Source organism: Benincasa hispida, chromosome 6, assembly GCF_009727055.1.
Source record: "Benincasa hispida cultivar B227 chromosome 6, ASM972705v1, whole genome shotgun sequence".
In the NCBI taxonomy this organism is placed as follows: domain Eukaryota; kingdom Viridiplantae; phylum Streptophyta; class Magnoliopsida; order Cucurbitales; family Cucurbitaceae; genus Benincasa; species Benincasa hispida.
The window spans coordinates 46,004,137-46,023,397 of record NC_052354.1 but is presented as its reverse complement, the minus strand read 5'-3'; the positions used below and the strand labels follow the sequence as shown (position 1 = coordinate 46,023,397).

At 36.2% G+C, this 19,261-nt stretch overlaps 1 long non-coding RNA gene across 3 annotated transcripts; it reads left to right on the top strand.

Annotated features, from left to right (window-relative positions):
- Positions 1–13,075: 13,075 nt before the first annotated feature.
- LOC120079358 lies at positions 13,076–16,025 on the top strand. Of its 3 annotated transcripts, XR_005482220.1 has the most exons (4): positions 13,132–14,166; positions 14,476–14,527; positions 15,139–15,272; positions 15,858–16,025. It is a non-coding gene; the product is annotated as an uncharacterized LOC120079358 (long non-coding RNA). The 3 variants fall into 3 exon arrangements; XR_005482219.1 differs by having other exon boundaries at positions 13,076–14,166; positions 14,476–15,272; XR_005482221.1 differs by lacking the exon at positions 14,476–14,527 and having other exon boundaries at positions 13,138–14,166.
- The last annotated feature ends 3,236 nt before the right edge of the window (positions 16,026–19,261 follow it).

Genomic DNA, 19,261 nt, shown 5'->3' with positions numbered 1-19,261 from the left:
TTCTCTGGATTCTACCAAATCCCCATCGCCCAAGAAGGCCAGGAAAAGACCACGTTCACCTACACTTATGGCATGTATGCCTTTAGAAGGATATCATTTGGGCTTTATAATGCCCCAGGTATGTTCTAAAGTCGTATGATGAGTAGATTTTCGATTTTATAGAAAAGTGCATAGAGGTGTTGATGGATGATTTTACGATTTACGAAGAGTCTTTTGAGGATTGATTGCATAATCTTAGTTTAGTATTGAGACAATGAATTGAGGCTAACCTTGTATTGAATTATGAAAAATGTCATTTTGTGGCTTCTCATGGGATTGTTTTAGGATATCTAGTTTCTGCAAAGGGAATTATGGTAGACAAGACTAAGATAGATATTATTGCTAACCTCTCCTATCTTACATGTGTTAGGGAGATTCATTCTTTTCTTGGTAGCGCAAGTTTCTACAGGCGTTTCATCAAGGATTTTTCGAAGTTAGTATACCGCTATCGACATTGCTTCAGAAGAATGTTCCATTTGATTTTTACAAGAAGTTTCAGGAGGCCTTTGACACTTTAAAGGAGAAGCTGACCACCACCCTAATTTTTCATCCTCCAAGATGGAATGTACTGTTCGAGGTCATGTGCGATGCTAGCAAATTATGGGAGCGGTATTAGGACAAAGGATCGATAAGAAGAGTCACGTCATATGCTTTGCATCAAGAACCCTAAATCCTACCCAGATTAATTACACCATGACTGAGAAAGAATTTCTGTCTATCGTTTTACTCTTGATAAATTTCATTCTTACATTCTTGGTTTTCCTGTTACGATCTTTACTGATCACTTTGCTCTCAGGTACCTGATGACCATGAAGGAGTCAAAGCCCCAACTTGTGCGTTGGATGCTCCTCCTTCAAGAATTCAATTTGACTATCAAGGATAGAAAGGGAGTAAAAAACTTGGTTGGTGACCATTTGAGCAGGATAGTATAAGAAGAGGACCCTGTGCCTATACGAGAGGATTTTCCAGATGAGTTCTTCTTCCAGATTGCCACACCCACCCCATGGTCTGTTGACATGGTGAGTTTCCTGGTTACTGGTAAGTTCCCTTACGACTTGCCTAGTTCTAGGAAGGCCAAATTAAGGAGTGACTTAAAGTATTTTGTTTGGGATCCACCATACCTTTGGAAGATTTATTCTGACCAAATCATTAGGTGATGTGTCCCAGATGAGAAGTTTGAATATGTGCTTACATTATGCCGTGAGATGGCCTATGGTGAGCATTTTAGTCCTAGGAGAACTGCTATGAAAGTTTTGGATAGTGCGTTGATTTGAAATTCACTGTTCGCTGACTATTTTGCATTCTATAAGTCTTGTGAGAGGTGTCAAAGATTAGGATCTTTGTCTATGAGGAATGAGTTGCCATTAAATTCTATCTTGATGTGTGAAATTTTTGATGTACGGGGCACGAATTTCATGGACCCCTTTCCCTCTTCATATGGTTTCTTATATATTCTTTTGACAGTTGATTATGTTTCGAAGTGGGTTGAGGCAATCCACACTAGGACTAACAATGTTGTCGTGGTTTTAGGTTTCTTAAGAGCTAACATCTTTTCTAGGTTTAGCATACCTCGAGCTATAATTAGTGTTTAGGGTACTCATTTTTGCAATTAAACCATTGAGGCACTCATGAGGAAGTATAGAGTTCATCATCAAGTTGCCACTCCATACCACCCTCAAACAAACGGACAAGCTGAAATATCAAATCGTGAGGTCAAAAGTATCCTGTAAAAAAATGTCAACCCAACCAGAAAAGATTGAAACACGTGCCTTGACGATTCCCTTTGGGCCTACAGAACTGCATTGAAAACTCCTATTGGAACAATGCCCTTTAAGCTTGTCTATGGTAAGGCATGCCATCTACCAATCGAAATTGAGCGTAGAGCATATTGGCTGTCAAGCAATGTAATATGAGCCTAGCCCAAGCCGGTGAGGAGAGACTATTGGAACTTCAGGAATTGGAGGAACTACGCTTGGGAAGCCTATGAGAACTCAAGAATGTACAACAAAAAGTCAAAATTAATACATGATAAGGGTCTCTTGAGGAAGGAATTTCGAGTTGGAAAAAAAGTGTTGCTCTACAATCCAAAGCTATCACTTATGCCCGGTAAACTGAAATCTAAATGGCTTGGTCCCTTTGAGATTATTAACTTGTTTCCTTATGGTGCAGTGGAGATTAGGAATCTGAGATGGGGAAGGAGTTCAAAGTGAACAGGCACCACCTTAAAATTTTCAATGTAGGAGAATTCAACGTTGTTTGCTCAAGCTTCATGTTGACTCCACCTTCTATCACTTGAGCCCGCATCACTAGGCGTCGAGCAAAAGACGTTAAATGTTGCACTACCTGAAGGCAACCAAGACTTTGAATTTCTTTTGTTTTCTTTCTTTGTTTTGTTTTGTTTCTTTCATTTTCCTTTTAATGAAAGAGAGGTTGATTTCATTTACTTTTCTTCTTAGGAGAATCACAATTCTGGCTCTTGAATGAATGTTTTCAAATGTCCATGCTTGTGCCCAAAAATTCAGGGGAGTTTTTCTGTTCCCTCTTGCCCTTTTTCTTTTTGTCCTTAGCATGAGTTAAAACCTGAATATACATTGAGGACAATGCATAGTTTTTAAGTTGGGGGTGGGCGAAGCATGATTCGTGTGATTTGATAATTTGATTGAAAATCTGAAATTTCTGTCATGTTGAATGCTTGATTTTTTATTTTTTATTTTTTATTTTTTGCTCTGTTTGTCGTTTCCTTTCAATGACAATTTGATGACGCACTAAATGGGTTGCTTTTTCTTAAAAAAAAAGAAAAAAGAAAAAAAAAAGAGTAATTTTCACAATTTTGAGCTTTTTATAAAAACAAATTTCATGAGAACCATGTAAAATGAACCTAGGTTGAAAATTTTTCTGTTTTAAATCCCTTAAAATCTTAGAAAAGGATTGTCCATCTTGGATTTTCATTGTTACCTTGAAAGGCCCCCTATTGGCTCGGGAGAAACTTTTAGTGTCGAAGAGTAAAACTAGATAGTGAGAAAATGATAACCCTGCGTGTGAGACAAAAAAATAAAAGAGAATTATACTAGTTGCTTTTCTCTTCTAAAAAAAATGCATATATGAGGGATAATCAGTATGCCTGCAATATATATATATATATATATATATATAGGTACGTGTGTGCATGGATAGAGGTGAAAAGAGCTACCTCCGTCGTGTCCAGTTAGGGCCTGTGAGAAAAGAATGATAAGTTCTCAATGGTTGGGTGTGAAAGCTAGCCCTCTAGGTAAAACCGATGCCTTCTACGTTTTGTGTGCATGAGTTTTAGGTATTCCTAGATAGTGTTACTCTTTGATATGCAATAACAGTATGTCTCAAGCTGATGATCGAGCCAGAGTAGAGGGAAGATGAAATGAGAGTAGGATAAAACTTTTTCGGGTTCTTTTCGATTTACGAAAAAGTTACATGTCTTAGTGTTTCATTCATACATAGCTTTGATTGAAAAATAACCTTTTATAATAAGACTCAATTGAGTGATTGTTTGATTTTGATATGTGATGTGACCCTTAAGACTGTTGAGATTAGAAAAAGGATTTGATGAATGGAGTGAACAATATTCTTATCAATTTCCATGACTGAGTGTTATAATCTTACTCGGGACGATCAAGTCTTAAGTTGGGGGTGTTCGTTAACTCTCAAAAAGAGCTATTACTCCTCGCTTAATTCGAGCTCGTTATCCTATTTTACATGTTATTTCCCTACCGAGCAATCAAGAGGTAAATTTGGCGATTTAGAGTCGAACGGGTTCATTTGAAGCAATTTGGAGTTGATATAAGCATCTAGCCTTCAAAGGACTTGAAATTACCAAATTACCATCGAGTATAATTAGCCATCGAGCCTCATCCAGTACCATTGAGTAAAAGGCTATCGAGTATTATCGAGTAAAATTCTACCAAGTAAACAAGCGTTGAGCATCGAGTATCGAGTCATCGAGCATCGAGTAGTAAGTTTCTGGAAAAATGCTCAGCGTTGCAATGCTCTTCATAAGCCTAAGTCTAACGCTCATTCGATGATGTAAGGCAGTAGCATCAAGTATAGGGCAGCGTTGCAACGCTGCCCCAAGCGTCATGAGGAAGTTGGGTCATCGCCAGTGTTCCAATGCATCTCAACGCTTGCACTTCAATTTTGAAAGATAGAACACTCAGTGTTGCAATGCTTCTACCAATCATTGCAACGCTGCAACGATTGACATATAAGGAAACCAGTTAAATCGAATTTCATAATTTCATTTCTATGTTTAATTACAACATATAAGTTTCTATCAGTTGAATTACTAGAATAAATTATACTTTTCAATTATTATAATTAATATAGAAAGTTAGAGATATTTCCCTAACAAAATAAAATCCAATTATGTCACTATAAACACTATTAAAGATAGTGATTCTGTTTATCTATTGTTTTCTTAATCAAATAAACATAATTATAAAAGTTCATTTTTTTTCTTTGAGTAATACGTCGTAAATGCCAACAAGAGCGTAGTTCAACTAACAAAGTGCTTGTACATTTTTTTTAAAAAAAAGGTAATACACCGTAAATTAGAGAGTAAGAGTTCGATCCTATGACCTAAAATTACATTTAAAGATAATTTATACCAATAATGATAAATCATTTTTGGTTGTCATACGTTTTTTTAATGGTTCTAACATCCCCAACATACCATACTTAAGCAATTTTAACCTTAGTAGAAATTTGTGCAACCCACGGCATAACCAAGCATTGGACGCATCATTGCAACGCCTGCTTTACGCTTTCCAATGCGCGCTGCAGCATTGCAATGCTATTTTCAAGCATTGTGACGCTTCGCAACCTATAAATAAGGTGTTCGGGGTTAGCCTTCCGTGATCTGATTCATCAACTCATTCCTACTGCAATATACCTCGGAATAGAGTAAATTTTGAGAGTTTAATCCAGTTTTGGGAGCCATTGAAGCCAAATTGTCAAGCAATTGTCGCCATAGTCGCCTTAATCACTAATGCACAGACGTTTGGATGGATTTGTTTTATTATTAATAGAATTCAATGAATTTTTTTGACAAAATAATTTGTTGAATTTCTTGTATGCAAAATCATTCTAGCCTGTGCATTAGTGATTGATTAAGTTGCACATATTAGGATCGCATGTTTAGGGTCTAGACTGCTTATGGCCAAACTCATGTATGCCCTAGTATAATCCTTCTAAAATAAATCGTGCTATAAGATGTAGCGGTCTGGCTTGTAGTATGTCTCGACAATTGAACCCTTTCTTAATTCTGTTCAATTTTAACTTGTATGTCGCTAAGAAGGAAAAGTTTTAAATTGAATTAGTGTTGATTTTGATTCTTATCACAATTGGCGAATTGGACTATTAGAATTTCTAATAGGTTGAGAGGTTCACGTAATTAGAGAAATTAACTAGTACCTAATGATAGAAAATAAAAAGCATACAAACTAATCCCAAGATTTTTCCTCAATTTGACTCATTCCTTTTCTATGCTAACTCATGTTTTTTTTTTTTATTCTTAATTTATTTTATAATACAAAAACAAAAACCATCAAAACCTTTTTAAGTGGAATTCATAAATTGGCCTAAGTTGATTCAACAGTCTCTCTATGGATTCAACCTCAATCTTACCACTTTACTACGTTGTGGTATAAGTCTTGGATCAGTGAGAATAAATTATCTTTGCTCGAGAAGATAGCGGTTACGACAACGCTAGTCTAGGAGTCCAAACAGCCTTCTTCCAAGAAGATAGCGTTTGTCGACACAAACACTTTATCCTAACTTGGATCAAAGAAGTATCCACCTCTCGTTTCCTTAGGGTATCCTACAAATAGGCATACTTTTGAACGAGGTTCCAACTTTTTGAGGTTTGCCATTAGCACATGGGCTGGACATCCCCAAATTCTGAAGTGGCATAAACCACCTTTACGACCTCTCCATAACTAAAAAGGTGTTTTAGAAATACTTTTTAAGGGAACGTTGTTCAAAACATAAACTACAGTCTCTATTGCATATCCCCAAAACGAGTCAGGAAGTTGAAAATAGCTCATCATCGACCAAACCATGTCCAACAGGGTTACGTTTCTCTTTCCGATACACCATTCTGTTGAAGTGTACCAAGGACTAGAAGTTAGGACTTAATTCTATGTTCTATCATATAGTTTTGGAATCTAAAGTGCATATACTCTCCACCACGATCAGATCGTAGTGTTTTTATCTTTTTACCTAACAAGTTTTCAACCTCAGTCTTGTACTCCTTCAACTTTTCAAGTGCTTCAGACTTATGTGGTATTAGGTATAGATACCCATATCTAGAATAATCATCTGTAAAACCCGGATCTCAATTTCCCTACTTAAGTAGGTAATTAAGGGAATTAGCTAAGTGTAAGTTAAATCCTATGTTGAAGAGAAGGAAAATTTCTAAGTGTTGAAGAGATTTTCTTTGAGTATTTTTGAGTTAAGCCTTAACTAGTGGAATTTGGCTAAGTGTAAAGTCAAAAAGGAACCATATGTTTGGTGTTAGGAAGCATTAACACATGAGGTGAGGCTAAGTGTAGAGGTTAAAAGAAATTGAGCATTGAAGCCGAGGGCAACCATGCGTTGATCTTGTAAGGCTGGATGCATGTTGGCTGAAGCGTTGGCAAGAGGCATTGCCCAAAAGTTGCTCATGCGTTGAGGCTGTGTGAGCGAGAGCGAGAGAAGCTAGAGCGTAAGGTGCTGGGTGGACGATCCTATATTTATGTGCGGTGCTAAGCGATGTGTTAGATGATTGTGTAGCTACAAGAAGTGATAAACGATGTGAAGTGATGCGCTAGATGAAAGAGCTACACAATAGGTGATGGCACTATACGATCAGTGTAAGGACTAGACGATAGCTAGACAATAGAACTAAACGTAGTGCTAAACGATAAACTCGGGCGCTAGACGATAAGTGTAGACGCTAGACGATGCTTTAGGCACGGGCGCTGGGCGATAGAAGCAAGCGTTACACAATGGTGCTACACCATGAACGTGAGCGCTAGACGATGGGCATTGCATGATAGATGCATATGTTGGGAAATGGCGTTATACGATAAATGGACGCGCTAGACGATGGACGTGAGGCGTTAGACAATAAGGCGTCAGTGCTACATGATGGAGCTAAACGATAAGCGTAAGAGCTATGCGATAGGTTATGCACTGAACGATAAGCGTCGGCGAGATCGTTATTAGCGAGAGATACGCGATAGTGAGATAGTTGAGAGTAAGATCGTTGAGAGCGAGAGATCACTAAACGATTGAGCTATGCGATGGGGCATAAGTGCTAAATGGGATGCAGGCACTACACGATTGGCAACAGCGAGAGGGCTGAATGTTAAGTGACAGCGAGAGATTAGCTAAACAATGGACATGTGTGATAAAGTGCAAGAGCTACACGATGGACTAGACGATGGCCCATGTGTTTAAGCGGTACTAAGGCTTGCATTATGCAAGGCTGATGAGTTCACCCAGATAAGTGGCTGAACCGAGAGAAGCTTGAGCTTGGGTTAGTAGGAGTTGGACAAATAGAGTTTCATGCAAGGAAGATTTATGCATGAGGAAGACAACTTAAACTTCATGCAAGAAGGTGAGTGGCAGGGAAGTAGGTGAATGGCAAGGAAGAAGGTGGTGGCAAATCATGGTGCAAACACTCCAAAGTAGGAGGTGTCTTGCGTTGAAGGTTTGGTAAGATGAGAAGGATCAGTTCCTTTGGCCTATAAATACCACCACAAGGCGTTTCTTCAATTCATAACCCAAATCCTCTTCAAAGAATGTTAAGAAGAGTGTTAGAGGTAGATTTGAAGGAGACCATGTGTTGATCATGAAGGGCATGTGTTGGTAACAAGACCATGCGTTGATCAAAGAGAATGAGATGTTGTTGGACTGTGAGGTCTAGAAGTAACATCAACTTGGGACAAGGAGTTCTCCCAGAATACTCGTGCGTTTTGAGTAATTCTAAATCCACCTGAAAGCTCAGAGAGTCTATTTTTCAAGGTAGGGCTTCTGGAGAAGAAACTTCAAGGAATCTGGCTAGAAAGTGAGGAAAGACGGAAGGGTCGAGCTGTCGGGTAAGCTTGGGTCAGTCTTGATGATTTGAGGATTCTGGCCAAACCACGATAAATTATGAGCTGAGACTTTAAGGTTTCTTCCTGAGACATTTTAGATCATGTTTGTAGAAGAAAGTATCTCGAGATAATACTTGTAACTATGAATAATCTAAGCTTTAAATTGAATCTGGAATTTAGGGTTCAAAAAGGAGCTCGAGGAAATCAAGGAACTTCTGGAGAGGAAGATTCCTACCTTACCAAGATGAGTGGTACTTTCCTTTAAAGTCTTAAGCATATCTTTTAGATTATATGTATATGTTTATGTTGTGAATGAGTAAATAGAATGAGTATGAGATTATGTGATCGGGATGGTTAGGGGGTCAATAGACCTAGTTCCTGAACCCCGAGTGGAACCTCACGGGATGGTCAAGGGACTGAGAGATCTAGTTCCTGAGCCTGTGGGAGGAACCTCTATGGGATGTCAGAGGGCCGGCAGACCTAACTTCTGAGCCCATAAGCGGGGGGCTATATGCACATAGGAAACATAGGGAACATAGGAAACAAAGGGAACGCAAGAGAGTAAGCGTTTATGATTAGTATCAGTTAACTATCTACCGTGTGTGTAGGTAGAGTTTGAGATCAGATTCATTCAAGGCTGAGGTTTGAGTATCAACCTCGTATTTGTGATATGCTTGTATTTTTTATGAGTTGAAATAGACTCAGAAGTTGCTTACCACCCACTGATCTTTGTGAAGCTCATTCTTTTCTTTCATGTTCTTCTTCCTAGGTAGTGAAAGGTGAGGAGTTCCAGGGTGCTGCTAAGGTCAAGGTCTGCCACAGTCACAGTTACACTTCTAGGGTTTTAGAGTTGTTGATGTAAACTTTGTAGTAAGTCGGAGAGTTGTATAAACGTTGTACTATTTGTAATAAAATGAGCTTAATCAAACCATTGTTGTTTATATCTTTGGCTTAAAGTTTATGAGAATAAAGAGGTTCAGATGGGCAGTAGGTGCCACAAAAGGGTGGTATCTGCAGTCCTTCACGCCTCTCCTCGGGCTCAGGAGGCGAGCTCGGGGTAGGGTGTGATAACATCTATGAAAGAGATGAAATATTCATACGCTCCTCGTGCTCTTACATTTATCGGATCATAGAGGACTGAATATATAAACTCCAAGGTTTCTTTGGCTCTATAAACTTTTTCAGCAAAAAGTCGTTTTGTCATTTTGCCTTCAAGGTATGACTCACATACAGGTAAATAGTTTTCTTCTAAACCATTTAGAAGTTCACTTTTTATCAATCTCTCAATCTTATTGAGATTGATGTGATTTAATCTTAGATGCCAAAGATGGAAATTTTCTTTAGGAGAAATTCTCGGTCTTTTAACAATTGTTTCCGTATTGAACATTTCAGTATTTAGCACGACTTTCGTAACTAACGACCTTAGTACATATAAGTTATTTTCCATTGAACCAAAGCATAGTTCCATTCCATTTTTTAAAATAAACACTTTATTCTTAGAGAAGGATAAGGAATACTTTTGTTCAATTAGACAGGAAACTAAAATTAAGTTCCTTTTCATATGAGGAGTTACATATACATCATCTAATAACATATATCATTTCTTGTCTAAAAATAACTTAAGCTTACCTACAGTAACAGCTAAAACGGTCTCACCAGTACCGACTCTGAGAGTAATCTCTCCAGCTACTAATTTTTCTACGAATTAAATCCTTGGCAGGAAGTACATACATGATTAGTAGTTCCTGAATCAACTATCTAGGCAGAATCGTCATTCTCTACTAAGCACGTCTCCAAGACAAATAAATCAGATTTATTTTCTTTGGAGTTCTTCCTTTTCTGGAGAGTAGTGGAATCATCTCCACAACCCATATCATAAACTCCAAGTTTCATCTCTGAGAACAATCCTCGTTGATTACCTTTACTCGAGTTAGCAACTATTGCTTTTTCTATTTGTCCCTTGACATTCAATATGGACTGAAATTTAGTTATGGAGCCGGCATTACTGGTTCCATAGTCATCAACCCCATTTTTCTTGAATTTTGAGAACTTTGCTCAAGCAATTCTTATATTGATTGCATGATCTTATGTGCAGTAACCATGTTCTCAAACATTTTGGCTAATGCATCAGGTATGCTTACCAAAATGGGAACTCAAGCCTTAGAATTAACCTTTGTCCACATCTCATATGCGTCACGAACATTTCGTGTTGCATAAGGGGTTGGAACTTGAGGACAATCCTCAGTCATGACAATTTTTAAGTCGTTAACCACGAAAGGGATTTTAAGTGACTCTTTCCACGTTGTATAATTAAAGGCGGTCAAACAACTAGGGGCAACTAATGGAAAAATACTATTTGACATTTTTGCTGAAAAAAACAAATTGATCTACATTAGATTTTAGCATAACTCTTAAACATCCAATCAAGTTTAGCAAAATCTAAATGAACCTCATATAACATCTAATTTCGCAATGATGCTTCAGTAATTTAGGAAAAAAGTCATCAAAGGGTAGTCAGTTGTCCCATTACTGAATTGAGACACTCTCAACCAATCATTACACCAGAATAACTCTTATTCCTAATAACAATCATTCATCATTTATTTGGTCAAGAAATCATTAACTAGCTTAACATTTTTTTCGTAAGTGTGACCCTTCATTTTAGACCCTAGAGTTCTGCCCCCATTGAGCCAACCGAAGGGAAAAACTGATTGGAGCAAAAACTAAAGCGATCCTATCCATTTCTGGAGTTCGCCTTGATATTGACCTACTGCACAAACCATCCGAAGGGGGCACTCCTAGGGCATCTGGAGGTCGTGTAAGAAGATCTCACGGTGCAAACCAATAAAGAAGACCGTAGGACATGTTGACACACATCCCTCTCCCACTTACTATAAATACTCTCTCTATTCACCTTGATATCGACCCATGCAAATACCATTCGAAGGGAAACGCTCCCAGGGCGCATCAAGATCAAGCATGAGTCTCACATTGTGAACATTAAGGGAGAAACGTGAGTGGAAAATTTTGACGTATCATATACATCTTTTTCCTCTCATTGAGTATTTTAATAACTTAGGCTTTATTTTACTTAGGAAAAATACGACTAATTATTTTTATTAAGTTGTTGTTTAAGTTTGCCCAAAAGTAACACTTACTTTTGTTAGTTAAACAATTTTGATTAATGTTTGTTAAACACTTTAACAAACATTAATCAACAATTGCATGCTTGTAGTAAACCTATCTAATTCACCTTTCCAAGTTAATTCCCAGGTAGGGGTGTCCTATTTCCGTCAACTTAAATACCCCAGCCTAGACAAGACTAGTCTTAGAAAAAATGTCCCTTATAGATATGTTTGCCACAAATTTAATCTTTTATTAAAACAAATTTAATCCTACAAAACTGATTAAAAAGATTAATTTAATTTCTAATTTTATTAGAAATTTGTGACCTTGGGTCTATGTGAATCAAATTTAAAAACTATTTTTAAAAATGATTTACTTAAGTTTGCATGCAATTCTGAATTATTGGTTTTAATTTCTAATTTCATTTTATTATAATGATTATAAACAAAATTTGAAACAAATTAAAATCATACAATTGCTTCAAATGACATACTTTATAAAATTTTAATGTTTATAAAATTATCTAAAGTAATGTCATGCATCATGCAATTCCCATTTCATTACTGTATACATATAACACTTATATATTAAAGTAATGAAATAAATAATATGCATTGCATCCATACATTCAAACCATATATTATAACTATTATAATATAAATGATGCATGGCTATGTTATTTATGCATGCAAACATATAGTATAACACTTATATTATATGATGCATGTGCATGCTATAAAAATAAATCATGCAAACATATACTATAACATTTGTAATATGAATGATGCATGAATAATGCATAACCTATGTTGGGATTTTACTATATGACATAGATTATGACATATATAAAAGAATTAAACCATACATCATATGCATAATTTAAATAGAAATTATGGATCGAGGTTGGACTCCTAAAAGCATTAATTAAATTAATATAATGTTTATATTAATTTAGTTAACCAAAAACTACCTATTACAATAATAAATCGTTCAACCGGTTTGAAACAAGTGAACCGAGTCTTGAAACAACTCGAACCGGACCATCTAACAACCGAACCGTCCTCGAACCACTCGAACGAAGTGAACCAGACTTGAACCAACTCCAAACCGAATCAAACCATGCATGAATCAGCCGTTCTTCTCCATCTTGGAGTGTCGCGACACTATAGAGAAAAACTCAGTTCGCTGCGTGCAGCATCGTAATGTTAGGGCACAGCGTCACGACGCTACTGTACAGATTCGATTTTCCTCAAATCTACATCCGATTTTTTAGCCTCATTTCACCAGAAATTCTTGAGAACAAAACAATTTATGCCCCAAAAATAAAGGGCCTTTACATAACAAATTTGTTAAAGAAAAGCTGTAAATCTAAAAGCCCTAATCCCAAAACCATCCAAATTGCAAATCATTCATAAAACATTCATCGACCATGAAAATTTACAGAATGTACCCACCAAAAACTGCAATTAAATTCAAATTTAATAAAATTTCCATTGAAACTGCGCTCTGATACCAATTGAAGGAAACCGACGAAGGTTTCGATGCAAAAGTGAAGATCGATTCCAATTTTAGTTTTACAGAATTATAACATTACAGAATTAATAGAATTATGCATTAATCAAAACCTTATTGAATAGCATGCTTTTGTAAAGAATTAGGGAAGAAGAATATTACCTTTGAAAAACACTTTCTTCAAGAATTCCCTCGATCTAAATCATGAACCGATCTCCAAATCCAAAATTTTCAATTGGACACCACCACTTGAGAACGCTACTACAAGAATTTTAGGCTTGGTTGGAAAAATTGAAATCGGATGTATAATCGGTTTATAAAAAAATGGATCTTTAATGTTGGTTTTAAACCGACATTAAAGATAGGCTACAATGTTGATTTAAAACTAACTTAGAGGTCCCCAGGTATTTTTTTAACTTTAGTAAAAAAAACTCTCTTTCATTTCACTGCCTTTCTTCTCTCTCATTTCTCACTTCTCTCTTACAAACCCTCTCTTACCCTTGACCGTACCAAGAAGTCGCTCGCCATCCGATCGTCTATTTTTCGTCCAGATCTGGTTGTTCGCGTGCCAGTCCGTCGTGGGGTTCAGTGGAAGTGGGTCACGTGTTGTCCAACTCACCGTCCGGTCATCTATTTGTCGTCCATATCTGGTTATTCGTGTAACGGTCCATCGTGGGTTCAGTGGAGGTGGGTCGTGTGACGTCCAACTCGCCGTCCGGTTGTCTATTTTTCATCCAGATCTAGTTGTTCGTGTGTCGATCCATCGTGGGGTTCAGTGGAGGTGGGTCGCCGGTCGTCGGATCTGGTAGTTCAGCTCGCCGTCCAGCTTATTCGGGTCGTGGAGTTGGGTTGCCGGCATTGGATCTAAAGATTTAGTCGTGGGTCATGAAGGTGGGTTGTCGGCGTTCGGTCGTCTGAGTCGTGGGCTTTTCCGATCTGTAGAGGTGGGTCGCCGACATTCGGGTCATTCGGGTCGTCCGAGTCGTGGAGGTGGTCGCTAGCCTTGGATCAGATCTGTTTTTTTAGGTTTCTTTTTACTGATTTTTCCTTATTTGTTCATAATATAATAAAGTTCTTGATCTCATCTTGTTTTGTGATAACATAGTATTTTTTTTTTCCTTCTTTTTACTGATTTTTTTTCCTTCTTAGACCTGTTGGGGTTCCATTCAAGTTGTTGATTTCATCTTGTAAGGGTACACTTATTTCTCTTCCATTTTTCTTTCAATTTGTGAGTTTAATTTCTTTTCTAATTGAAGGAATTTGGTTTTATTGTTCAACGATGTGTTATTTATCTGAATATCAGGAGATTTCCAGTTTGTGTGCGAAGCCTTGTGAATGAGAAGATATCTTCACTATGGTTTTTGTCATTAAGAAGTTTGGGGTAATTAACATAACTTCATGTAGAATAATTCAACCTTTTGAAGATGAATAATTTATTAATGTTGTGTATTTGCCTTACGTTTTCAGATTCCAACGTTTATACAGAGAGAGATTGAATTTTGATTTCTAGCTATAAGTGTTTGCTTCCTATCTATTTTATTATTTTATCTTTGATGAACTCTTTAAAATCAATTATAACAGTACTATTTGAGATATATTTATTTGATGAACTCTTAAGTTACTGTTAATTACTTGATAATATTGCACACATTTTATAGTGATCGATTGATGTTTTAAAGTTACATTGCAGGTGCTTTGTTCTCGATTCACTAATGAGGAGTTTTTCCAAATGAGATGCAAATGTACTCTTTAAAATATTCTGCTTAGTTATACTAAAATATTCATGAATAATTATGGAAGTCAAGTAGAAAAGCTTAGAAATTGAGACAAAAAAAAATGCTACTTCACAATGAGAATTCCTACTAAGTGCTAGCTTATTTTCGCTAATATCAAAGAATAAGGACGTTTATTTTCATTATCATGGTTGTCAAAATATTGATAAGATATAGAGAAATGATATATAATCTTGTCGTATCTATCTTCGACACTGGTATGTAATTTGCAGTATATCTTATGTGTCCCCAAGCAAATATTTTCCTATAATAGCAACAACGTTCAATATGAAACTTAGAAATAAGGATTTATTTAATTTGTTTTAAAGTTCATTGCTATATATTATATCTATAGAAGTTGTGACCAACATACAACTTCTTTCCTTTCCTTTCCTTTGTTTTGTTCTTCTATTTGGAATTTTCTTAACACTCTTAGGCGAAGTGCTTGAAAAATGGGGAGACTTTTTCCATAAAGAAAATCTTGTAGGACAGACGTTATATTATGTGAAATACTTGTAAGTGCAAATCTTTTATGAGTTTATTTTAAAGAATACTATTGTGATTTTGCTTTGGATCATTAGTGAATGCAATTACCAATATTAAGTCTAACTTATGGGATAAAGAGGGATTGACAAGAAGATCCATGTGTGCCAGTGGAATTCCCTTGGAGTGGTTTGAATTGTAGTAATGCAACTAATTCAAGAATCATTTACTTGTAAGTGCAAATCTTTTATGAAGCTCAAGTCTTTTATGAAACTTATGGGATAAAGTCTTGACACATATGGAACTTCAAAGACAATTGAGTTGGCCATTGTCTCCCCCTTGTTAAAAAGATATCACATCCGTAGAAGCCAATAAAATTTTGTTATTTATTAAAAAGACATAATTAGTAGGAGTTTGTTTACTCTTTAGGTGGTTCTTAATTAGATGTTTGAGTTGAGAACTTATAATAGGTCTTTGTTTAGTTTACTTGAGTTGTCATTGAATCCAGTTAGTTAGTTTTTAAGCTTTGTTGGATTTATTTTATGAAGTGTTGATATTTGTTTTTTGAGAATTTTGGTAGTTTTATTGAGAAGTAGTTGTGGAATATTATTGGGAGTGTATTTCTTTGAACAAGTTCAAGGTAAATTTTTGGTTTTGTTGTGGTAGCGTTGTTATGCTGCCGAAAATTTAAGTAGAAATTAACCTATTAGGGTCTATTTTCTTGTATGATAACATGATCTTTGATTTACTTATTTGTTCAATTTTTTTTATTTTTTTTTTACTTATTTGTTCAAATTTTGTTTTATTTACTTCGTAGGTGGGAGAATAGTCCCTAGCTCCAGAAATTGACATCAGAAAACTTAGGACGACATCATTTAACACTATTCATTTATCTTCAGCTTATTTTTAATCATTTTAACTATTTTGTAATTCATTTATTTTGAATGTTATTCTTGTGTGCAACTTAATATGTATACTCTACTTGTTCAATGTAGAATATATAAGTATACTTAATTGTTGATAAGTTGGAATTTGCTATCTAAACCATATGAAATTGATTTGGATAAAAAATATATTTTATTTTGGTTTTGGAATTAAATTACTATCCAAATCCTCTTTTGTAACTTATTGGGAATTTGTGAAAGCAATTAAGATTTTATTTTGTGCACGTTCAAGTAAAAGAGAAATATTACTCATTTGAACGTGTGTAAGCAAAATATATGTGTGTGTGTGTACGCCTTTTTTAATGACAAAACAATAATAGACATTTAATATCGAAAAATTATTGGCAGAAAGTAGGTTTTAAACCGACATTGAAGATGATGTACAATGTCGATTTTAAATCGACATTGAAGATAATTGGTACTGAATTTTTGATCAGCAATAATATCAGTTTAAAATCGACATTAAAGACAACCAACATTAAAGACTTTTTATAACACAATCTTCAATGTCAGTTGTCAACCGACATTAAATCCTTTTAATGTCAGTTTTAAACCGATATTAAAACCCAAAATTCTTGTAGTACCCTCTAGTATTCTCTAGGGATTCGTATTAAGCAGGAGGGGTGAGCTCTGCTCAATTCTTTGGAAGAGAGAAGGAATGAGATTAAAGGGGAAGATAAGAAGAATTTCTTCTCTGTAAAATTTTTTGCAGACTTCTTTTCTCAACCTCACTGCACGTTAAAAAAAACTGAGAGAAACTAGGGTCTTTAATTAAATTAATTAATATACACACACACACACACATATATATATGGTATCCTAATTCTTCCGGAGTCTTGTTATTTTGTAAAGATACACATTGTTCAATGAATAAAATAAGTAAATTATGGCATTTACTCATATCCAATAAAAAAAAAGCTCATTGGTTATCTTATGTGAACTTAAGCATGTATATGTAATATACAGGTGGATTATGCCTTAAGTGATAACCTAATAGGTCTGTAGTATAAGGATTAAGGTAGGATACCTAATCCTAGTGACACTACGGATACGGCCCGTTTTGTAGAAGTTTACAAGTATTGTAAACTACTACAGATGATAGAACCTGACCATTCATGTGGAGACGTAGAGCGGGAGTGTCCTATACAAAGAGTTTGTATAAGACCAGACCATGAGATGATTCATCTTTTTATATAACGTCGTTGATCTGTCTCTTATACACATCTAGATGTGTATAAGAGACAGATCCTGACCATTCATGTGGAGACGTAGAGCGGGAGTGTCCTATACAAAGAGTTTGTATAAGACCTGGACCACGAGATGACTAGACTCTGTATATAACACCGTTGATACTAGAGACTTGCATCTCACCTAAACGATCATAGGTGACACGACCTCAATCCTCAGTGTTTTGGGAACTCTTGCCTTTGAGGGCGGTCCTTTGATTAGTATGGGTGAGAGTGGCCAGATTACCAACTCAACATGCCTACATTTTTGGGGACTTGTCTAATCTTGGAACTGGGAACTCAATCCACAAGATGGAATTCACTCCTTTCCCGAAGCAGGGATAAGTAGAGAGATTGCTCCCTTAAGGGCTGATTCCGAGGCTTGAACATAGTGGTCACAACTTCTCTTTGGAAGAGTAGACTCAGTGATAGTGGGACTATGACTTATGTTCATTAGAGGGATCAGTGGTACTTAAGGAGACAGATGTAACTACAGGAGCATAACGGTTATTGACCCAGCTATACTTACAAGTGATCTGTGAAGGGTTGTCGCACTGCTAATTGGTTAAGATGGACACATGATATATATGTGGTAAGGAGAGTTCACCTGTCGGTTTTGAGTGAGGTGCCTAGCAGTTAACGGATGGTGGATCCCATGACTAAAGAGTTTAGTCAGTTATTCACGTACCGTTGGAGCTTCGAGCTACAGGTCCATGGTAGCTCAATGGATTCAGTTGAGGATCAGTTCTTGGTGTTGATTTGAAATGTTCAAATTGACAAGAGGTATTTTAATTATATATGATATAATCGGTTTGATGTATGAGATACATCTAGTGGAGGATTGATGTAAATGAGATTTACATTAAGTACCATGGAATAGAAAAAGAACTATGGTTTATATGTTTCATGAGATGAAATATTAAAACTATAGGTTATAAATACAGTATGATAAGTCGGTTATCATTTATATTTATAATAATATTAATTATTGGATAATTAGTTCTTTTTCTTTTAAATAACCAAAGTAGTGGGTAGTTATTGAATCATGGTAACCGTGAGTTTAAAAGGAAAATGGTTTTCCTATTTTTTCAAGAGAAGTATAACAAACGATAGAAAAAGTTTTGAGTGTTCTCTCCGCGCAAAAGAAACTCACGAAATCGTCAAGTAAATTCAGATTTACTAAACGACGGCTGGGCGAGCTAAATGATCGTGCAATGGTAAGCTAAACGATTGTGCAGTATTTACTAAACGATCACATAGTTTTGCTATATGATCGCTGGCCCAAGATAAACGATCATGTAAAGTTCGTAGGCGACAGAACGAGCTAAACGATGAGCTAAACAATCGCATAGCTTTTGCTAGACGATCGCTTAGCTTTATCTAAACGATTGGGCATCAACCTATACTATAGGCCTCCGCCATCTCTCACTTACCCAATCGTGTACGCGATCGGTGTTTTCTCCTTCTTCTTCCTCATACCAAATCCGAACAAAGCCCACCCTCTGAATTTTCACACCGAGAATACCAAGGTAACCTTATTGGTAGTGTCAAACTCAACTCGACACCATCGAGGTTTTCTAGAGGCTATTCGTGGTGTTGTGGAGATCGTTCGTGTTGCGGAGGAGTCAAGGAGATCATTGAGGACGAGTGCGAAGAGTTCGTGCTATGTTGCGGTCGTGTAGATTGAGCGTTCGAGGTTGCTGATTGTTCGATCGCACAATAGAGCATGGAGACGCATCTTCATATGTACGTAAGTTGCTTTCTATTCATTATAGTTTTTCATGCTGTAATTTCTCTGTATGAATTATATAACCGCTGGTTTGAAGTCGACTATAAATATATGTTCATTCATGATTGTAATTTGGAATAGTCTTGTTCCATATCTCATGGAAATCTTGCTTCCGATTTCCGTCAATATATATATATATATATAATAACCACCTTATTATATACATATATACTATATGTTATATCAAATACAACATATAACCTATAGTTTTATATTGTATCAAATACAATATGTCCTATAGTTTATTTTCTCTCAACATTAC